General features: G+C 37.2%; 1 pseudogene; it reads right to left on the reverse strand.

Moving 5' to 3' along the window:
- Positions 1–256: 256 nt before the first annotated feature.
- On the reverse strand, positions 257–7710 carry LOC147504602 (exocyst complex component EXO70B1 pseudogene; annotated as a pseudogene).
- Between the last annotated feature and the right edge of the window lie 1460 nt (positions 7711–9170).

Raw genomic sequence — 9170 nt, forward strand, 5'->3', positions numbered from 1 at the left:
CCCAAAAAGGCTAACTATAAACAAAAATGTCCCCAAAAGGCATACAAATCAACTTAACACTAACGCCAGGGTTAAGCTTGATTCAACTGTAATTACCACTCAATGACTAATTATCAGTCAAATCCAATCCACAGTACCCCCAAAAGGACCACAAATCAACTTAAGGCCTCTGATAGGGTTAAGCTTGATTCAACTGTAATTACCACTCAAAGGATAATTATCAATCAAATCTAATCTACGAACTACGATCTACACACTACAAGCTATAATCTGTGTACTGCAACGTAGGATCTACCACATCAACTCCCAACAAAGCTCTAAGCAACAAACAACATCGAGCCTACAAATACAGAAAATTGAATTCACAGCAATCTCCATTTTCAACCAAGTAAGACACGCTGTCTCTTTTATTATCTTTCTTTACACCACTATTCTACAAACAGTGATATAAAGAAAGGGGGCTATGTCAATACCCTCCACTCTCAACCACTCGTGGCAGACGGACCACGGTCGGACTAAAAGCAGGTCGTGCATACGACCTAAGGTCAGGTCGTCAAACGACCTAGGAAACGTAACTGCTACAAGCTAGTCAACAACATCATTAATGACAGATCATTACTTCGTAACGGAAGGAGTAAAAGAAATCATCAAGACAACGCAAAAGAGGGATCTACGCCTATAAAAGGAGGAGTCTTCTCCATTCTCAAAGGGGGGTTTCACATTCTCTCCATCTCCAACTCAATCACTCAAGATGAACTATGTCTGACTTGATTCCAGTTTATCAGAGAACTGGATAGGTAGGCAGCTCAGAACACCGACCTAAGTTCAGTCAAACATCTTATACAAACCCTATTCTCTGAGATTGTAAGGTCATGACTAAAATGTACCTTTACAATATGAATTCTAAATACGAAACTATGCATCATAGTTAGTTAGGAACTCAAAGTTCAGAACTCTACTTCCTCTATGAGAAGTCTAAGTTCGGGACTCTACTTCCTAATTAGTCAAGAACTCCACTTTCTAGTTAGGCAGCAAGTACGTGCAACTCTAAAAGACCACTTCCTAGTTAGGAAGTTTGAACATCTACTACATAATTCCAAACTACTTCGAAGCTCTAACTCCGGATATGATCCAAAGAATGTTTTATATATTGATGTTTAAGTCAATGTAGGAATCCTTACTCATAAGGAGACCTATTGACTCAGGAAACATTCTTCTAGAAGAGTTTAGATAAGACTTAAAGTAAGATGGTTACCTAGTTCATTAAACACTAATTACATACTAACTCACAAGTAAGTATGGGAAACCTAATCTATTCTTATAAATAGATCTATTGAGTTTGAGTTTTGAGTTTGATTCCTCTACACAAGATACGTAAGCCACCATCAAAATGTTGTTCAACTCATTATCGTCTACTTCTCTTCTTGATTCAATACTTCTATACTCCTTTGATCATCAACAAACTATTTATGTTTCTAGCTTAAGTAAAATCATCACACATGCTCAATAGAAGGAAAAAAGATAATATAATAGTACACATCGTAGAGTTTTAGGAGTTTGAGTTTAATGGGGAATTGTTTACTGAATTTCAATGGGATTCTAATTGTGTTTCCTAATAAATTGACATTATTTACAGGATTCTATTCTAGTTTCCTTAAAATCGGCTTTTTCTATCTATCAATTTTGTGCATATGTCATTATTGGAAATTTATGGACATTCTAATAAATTTGATGTGGAAAAATGTTTATGATCAGAATAAGTTTAAGTAAAATGCTCTAGAATTATATGGCTTAAACAAGGATTTGGTTAGAGTACTTATATGCATGGGATGACTTTCTAAATTGTACATATTAGTATATCAGATTTGATTAAGAAACTAGCTTGATGTAATAAGTACATAGTATCATCCTATCACAAGGCGACATGTGCCCAACCTTTCATCTGAATCTAATTAAGTATACGACTACGCCTTGCATGAGCTTAACTATGCTCTAATTGAGCATGACGGCATACGTTGTTACGGTGTCTCATATCTTAATCTGTCCCATCGCTTGCCATTCTCATTCAGATTGTCTAGAACTTACACTTCTCAACAATTAATGAAGATAATCATTACAAGATCCAACATGCATCCAACATTCTATATTAGGCACAATAATTCTCCAGACCTCATGCATCTGTTACAGATCTACTAATTAATGCAATCGAATACATTTCATATATGGCACAACGTGTTACTATCTTCTATTTATGACAGTCGATCTCCACCCACAACTCACCTATAACATGAGACCCATAACTACGTTGCCTTGATTCCACTCTCTCACACAGAATGGATATGTAGGCATCTTCTGCACTGAAGAAGAACTTCATTCCCTCATTTTCAACACCTTCTTTTCAATCTCAAATCCACCTCTAATCCTTCAATAGTGTAATATAAATTACGTACAAGTCTTAGAAACGAGAATCGGTATTTACACTTGATAACACTGAGCAAAGTGGTGGATCAAAATTTTGTGTTCCAGCTCATTCTATACAAGTCTACTCAAACTAAATGTTATCCTATTTTTCTTCACTAATAGTTAAAGTTTCTATGTTTACTATGAAAATGGCACTTTTATTATCTTTTTCATTTTTTGATTATACATTTACAAAAGCAGCAAGCATCATCGAACCAATGTTTGGACGCATGGTTTATGTGTCATGTATTTATATAACCATGGGTAACTTTAGTGTTATGCATTCAATCATTTGCTTGTTCACTTGTAAATGCATTGGATCAATCAAGTGTTTTGCATACATTCTTTTGCATGGTCAATTGTTGTACATTACATCAATATAGTGTTGTAGTCATGTGCATTCATTCATGTGCACGTTCACTTGTAAATGAATTAGATCAATGAAGCTAGTGTTGTGCATTCATTCTTTTGTTTGTTCACTTGTAACTGCATCCAAAATTTGAGATTCTACTAGTGCTTGATATGATACTTAAACTTTAATTGCAATTTGATGTTTTAGCATATTCATTTCAAAAGGCTACAAAACATTGATTTCAAATAAGTTAATCCATGCAACTCAAAACAATAAACACACAAAAAAAATCTTTGTATAATAACTGATAAAACTTAAATTGAAGTATGTTCTCTTCAAATCCAGCCCACCTTACACTTACAACAATAGCCGACTCTGGTCGTTGTCTCTTGCACCTATAGTCCTCGAAGCGATTACCTGCAAAAAATTCGTTTAATTTGGACAACAAGAAAATAAATAATAAATCTACAACAGTCAGTGGCTCATCCACACAATTTTTGTGCATACAAATTATTTTGCTTTAGTAATTTCACATATAGGCATATAGTACAAGAGACTGAAATTCATATATGTTAAAAGCACCTGAAACTAATTAGTTATTAATGGTGTGCTGGGTGTAACTATTTTGCTATATTAGGGCACCCTACAAGAATGCTTAGGTTTATTAGAGATATAGAGAGCATCCAAAGGAACTCCGCATAGGATCGAAACCTTAGATATGGAGTCATTGCACACTCGATAGTGTAGAGCTAACAACCCCAGCATATTCATAAGTATTCTATCCATTATACCTTCATTCACCTAAACATGAACATGCATGAGCTTGAAGGCCAATAAGTCTTTGTTTATGTTATCACTATATCCTGCCTTATACAACTGACCGTAACACAAGTGAATACGTTATATACCTTTGTTTCAAGACAATTCCTATTATAGAGATATGTATAAGTAACTAGACATCATTCATATTTGAAGTCCCATGCAATCATTTACGCTTCTCCACACTGACTAGCTTTATGAGCATTCAAAAAAGAGGTCAAATGAATTTTCCTTTTCATTGTTGTCACACAACCAACATGATGCACTAGTTTATATATATATATTGCTAATATGACCTGAGTAGGCAATTTCCAAGTAGTTGCCACGTTGTAAAAGAATGGATGGGTACTACCAGCTTACCCCATACTAGCTTAGACCATCTGACCTCTAAGAAACCTCATAGCATTGTATGCAGATTTGGAACTTAACTTACCACTAGGGTAGACTCCAAACTACTTATATATAGGGATATAATCATTCATATCGATCAGTTTCAAGGATTTGTTGCTTTAATTTGAGGATTGTTTGGTTGGTTCTAAACCTTTTCATTCCACATTCCATGAGTGATCAACTCACTCACCTTACCATTTAGACGTAATTGAATGCCATTTGCTTCAGACATTTTGAAAAAAGGATAGTCTGAACTCCATAAATCATACCACAACCATGTTTCATTTCCCAAAGCAATGTTATGCCTTATAAATCTCCTTGGACAAAAATGCATAGATGGGTAACGAACTATACCCTTAATCAAACATTGGGGTTCAAACTTTATTTTGAGCAAGTTTGGGTATCCATGTCTACCACGTTTTGCAACGTTTGGTTCTGTTTCGTTTCCGTCCATTTTTTTTTACATGTGGCATGCTATTTTTCATTTTCTCTAATTATTTTCCTATGTGGCTATGTACAACTTGCCACATCATTGCCACACGGCAGGGGGTGTTCATTCGGGTCGGGTAGAGCACTCTGTCGGTTTCAGTTTCAATTTCGGGTAACCCGATTAAAACCCGATTCTTCAAGACAAAAAAAAAACAGATCTGAGAAGACCTCTTCAAACTCCGGCATTAATAAGTCTCTTAAACATTCAAACACATCCAAAATCTTGAACAAATTTCGGCGACCGACTTTTAATCGAGGCGGCATCCGCGAAAAATTTAGTAACTGAATTGCGGTTCCTCGACACACTTCCATAAATGAAAGATCAGCTGCTGAAGTAAGATTGTTGAAAATCCGATCACATAATCTTCGTTCACTTTCGGAAAAGTATCCTTAACGCGACATTTATCGCTTTAACCCATTTTTCAATCTCGCCTTCTAATTTAGACCAACTCATTTTCTGAACTTCTTCAATACTTAATTTTATCAACCCCAACCTTGAGATACTCTCTTCCAAGAACTCTCTTCTACAAGAACTATAAACATGTGCACACTCTTTTCCCAAACCGACACACCATCCGCTTCGAGATTTCGTGCAAGTCCATAATAGTCCCCGACGGCAAACGCATCAATTATGATATCATAATCCGTTATCGGATGCGCTTACAGGAATCGGCTCATCTTCATTATCCTCCTCCTCGTCATCGAACGATAAATTCGTAAGCCTCTAGCGAGATTAGATCAAGACTTCTTTCAATCAAAGAAGCGAAACTCTTCTTCTAAAGCGGAACATAGTTTGTTGTAAAAGATCATCAGCCCGGTCTAATAAAGACGTGACTAATTTCTCCCCACTCATAGGCTCCCAATCTCGAATAGTCCCAATTAATTCATCGATGGCGTCAAGAAACGCAGATGAGTCAGCTGAATCAGACCAGATAGGTTTGGAGGATTCTATGGCGATATCTACCAAATAATCGATATATGTCGATTTTGGAGGATTCTATATGTCAGCATACCACAGGGTAACTTTTACATAGCCACATAGGAAAATAATTTGATAAAAAAAAAAAAAGTGTGCCACATGTGAAAAAAAGGGACGGAAGTGAAACAGAACCAAACGTTACAAAATGTGGTAGACATGGATACCCAAACTTGCTCAAAAAAAAGTTTGAACCCCAATGTTTGATTAAGGGTATAGTTCGTTACCCATCTATGCATTTTTTTCATCTCCTTGCCAACTTCCTAATATCCAAGATATTTCTCCATACCTACGAGTAGTCATTTGCAGGGGTCTTTATAGTCCAAAACTCTTTGTTTTTAATATGCTCCACGTCCAGTTCACCCAAAAACCGCACTCACTTCAAATAATCTTGTACACAGGCCCATAATAAGTAGATTGGCTCCAAAGTCTTAGATCCAGTATGCCTAGTCCACCTTCTTCAATTCCTTTGACAAAGCAGTGGTCTAACTACGTACTTACATGGTGCATCTTTTTCTCCATCGCATGCCCACTCCATAAAAATATGTTACATATGATAAGAGCCCAAAACTGTAGTTTTAACCCCTTAACAATCATACTTTTAGACCAATTATGTGAGTAATAAATAAGAGTTAACACCGACACGTGTTTTATGTATTTTTGATAAAGTCATTTATGCGTAAATGTGCTACTTTGGCGAGATAAAGGAGCAAGGATTGGTTGCTAAGAAGTTCTGTGATAAAGGCCAAGATTCAAGGAGACAAAGCCTTCGTAGAAAGCCGGTCAAAAGCTGAAAAGTCAACACGGGCGTAAATTGCACAAGTCGGCCGAGAACTTCGAAGACCATATCTTTGGACTCGCACTGAATTGGGCCTACCTTATGCCAAAACGACCGGATCGGAAAGAGCTTTCCAATGTTCCAAGCCTTGGCCAAATCAGAGGAGCAGAAGTGGACGAAAAGTCTGTTGAAGCCAAATCCAGCTGAAGAGCCCTTTCCGGATTGAAAGAATTGGATTTTGGGCCCGATTTTCTGGCCCAAAACATGGCTCCAAGCCCATACACGATTTTTGGATCTGAAGCATATAAAAACAAAAGTTTAGCTTTTTGTAAATGGTAGCTAATTAGACCTAAAATATAGATAATTCTAGATCTAGTTTTAATTATTTTTAATTAAGTTTAGTTTCATTTCATTCCTTGTTTTAGATTAAACCTTGAAAATATTGTTATTGCTTGATTAGATAAATAAAATAGTAGATTTTTGTTCATTTTGATTTTTGTCATTTACAATTGTTTAGATCTAAATTCCTTTATTACTTGTTATTCATTTCCTATTTATTACCTGAGATTTCAATTATTGTTTAGTAAAATTGGATAAGATAGAAGTTTTATATGATGTCTAGTTTTAATTCAATGGGAAATGATAGTAGTATGACTCAAGGCTAAGCCTCCATTAGAGGGGGTTGAAGAAGCATTGATGAAGCTTGATCCTTGTTAACTTAGAAATCGTCGTGAGAGTTTATTCCACTCTAGAAGATCGTTGATTCGCCATGAGAATGGGTGGACGACCTCACATGCTAGTTATTGTTTGTAGAGATGCTATGTATAATTAGGGATTAGAATTACTATTTTGATATGCGAAGCATTCAATTTGGATCACGACGAGTCTTTGTTAGTTGATTAAGTCGAGTTAAGGTGGATTCAATTCCCTTTAATTCTTTATCTAGATTCAAACCCTTAGCATTCTATCATTTCGTTATTCGTGACTTGTTAATTGAATTCACCTCGTAGTATAGAATTCCCCTCGTAAATCTCTCATTAGACTTTGGACTGATTAGTTGACACGAAACCATCGCATGCTAAAGAACTAGGAGTGGAACGAATCATTTACTCCCCTATATCTCAATAGGATTGAGAGTAAAATTATCTTTGATAAATCTAGTAACAAAGCAGTTTTAGTTTTACTTTCGTTTAGAGTTTCATCTCTTTATTCATTAGTAAAACTATTCATTTTACGATCATCAAATGGCGCCGCTGCCATCTTAGTTCCCTTTAGCATTGGTTTCATTAATAGAATTAGTCATTTTTAAGTCCCATTAAACCCACCCACCCTTGTTTGATTCATACTGTGGTTGTCCATTTCAGCACTTAAATTTTCCTCGCGAAAATACATGGAGCTTACAAGGCTTCAAATAGAGCTTACGTGCTCAAACTCCTGGAAATTCATTTTTATATGGAGCGCACCTGCGCCCAAATAGAGCGCCACCTGTGCTCAAAACACTGGACATCGGACAAGTCCTGAGCGCACCAGCGCCCAAAATGAGCGCCACCTGTGCCTAAAGACACGGAACTCGAAGTTGTCCGGCGCTTTGCGCGCTTCAAACAGAGCGCACTCGCCCTCTGAAATTGCCCAATTTCCTCGGGTTTGTTTCAAACTTTCCATTTCTTCAAGTTTTCGGTGTTCTAACTTGTTATACACACTCGAGCACGCCGGCGTAAACAAGGCGTTATTAAAAGCGAAGCAAGGAGGCATTGGTACTTTTCTTCCACACCTCGCATCTCGGTTAGAGGTTTATACTAGTATATCAAGATTGTGTGGAGTGTTGTCGTGTTTAGACTTACCCTTGCATGAGATTGAGGTCTGGTCGGAGAAAAACACCGAACGTAATTAACCATCAACGTCAACAAACACATCTATCTAGTATACCAATCACTACACCTCTAGCTACTATTCCACACACCACACCTGACATAATGGCTGAAGAAAGAGAGACTCCTCTCTCCGACTTTTACAAAGCCTTAAGCGATAGCCCTAAATCTTGCATCGTTCTAGCAGACCTAGTGGGGGATTTTCGACTCCCCCCAAACATATTTAATTTGTTATCAGAACATGTGTAGGATTGAACAAGTCTTTACAACATTCCACCATCCTCCGGTTGGTGCGGAACAAATTAAACTGAGGGTATTTCCCTTCACCTTAGCCGATAAGGTGGCGTCTTGGTTAACGCCCGCTAATTTCGTGGACTCGTGGGCTAAACTTGTTCATTTGTTTATGGAACATTTTACCTACCCCTAAAGGCGGATGAGATGCTTTCCAAGATTCATTTCTTTTCGACAAAATCCTCATGAATCATTTTCAGAGGCTTGGAATCGTTTCACCGATCTCCTTATAGAGTGTCCCCATTATAACCTAGCTTAAAGGCACGTTAGTTCGTGCCTTTTTCAAAGGACTTCTACACCACCATAAAGAAGTCCTTGCCATAATGAATGGGGTAGTTTCCTAAGTAAAGGAGCCTCGGAGGCTTACAAATTTTAGAAGATCAAACTAAAAGCAATAATAATAATGGGGGGTAGTGATGATATCCCCGCTCGCTAGTTCTTCTTCAACAGATTAAAGGCCCGGTATGTTTGAGATGAAACCCGATCGAACTTAAAAATTTAATCGAATCTCTAACTAAAAAGGTAGAGGCTATTTCGCGTTCAACAAAAGCATATCCCCGTCATGAATGTCAACTCCAATCCATGTAATTTCTGTTTGAGTCGAGCACCTCGACTCCTATTGTCCTCTAAGCCTATGAACAACAACAATCGAGCAAGATAATGTTTGCTCCATTAATAGCTATCCTATTCCTAATGCCCCATGGAGACAAAATCCCAACTTCGGTTGGCGAAACAATCAACAAGTTA

This window comes from Coptis chinensis, chromosome 4 (genome assembly GCF_015680905.1).
Source record: "Coptis chinensis isolate HL-2020 chromosome 4, ASM1568090v1, whole genome shotgun sequence".
In the NCBI taxonomy this organism is placed as follows: Eukaryota; Viridiplantae; Streptophyta; class Magnoliopsida; order Ranunculales; family Ranunculaceae; genus Coptis; species Coptis chinensis.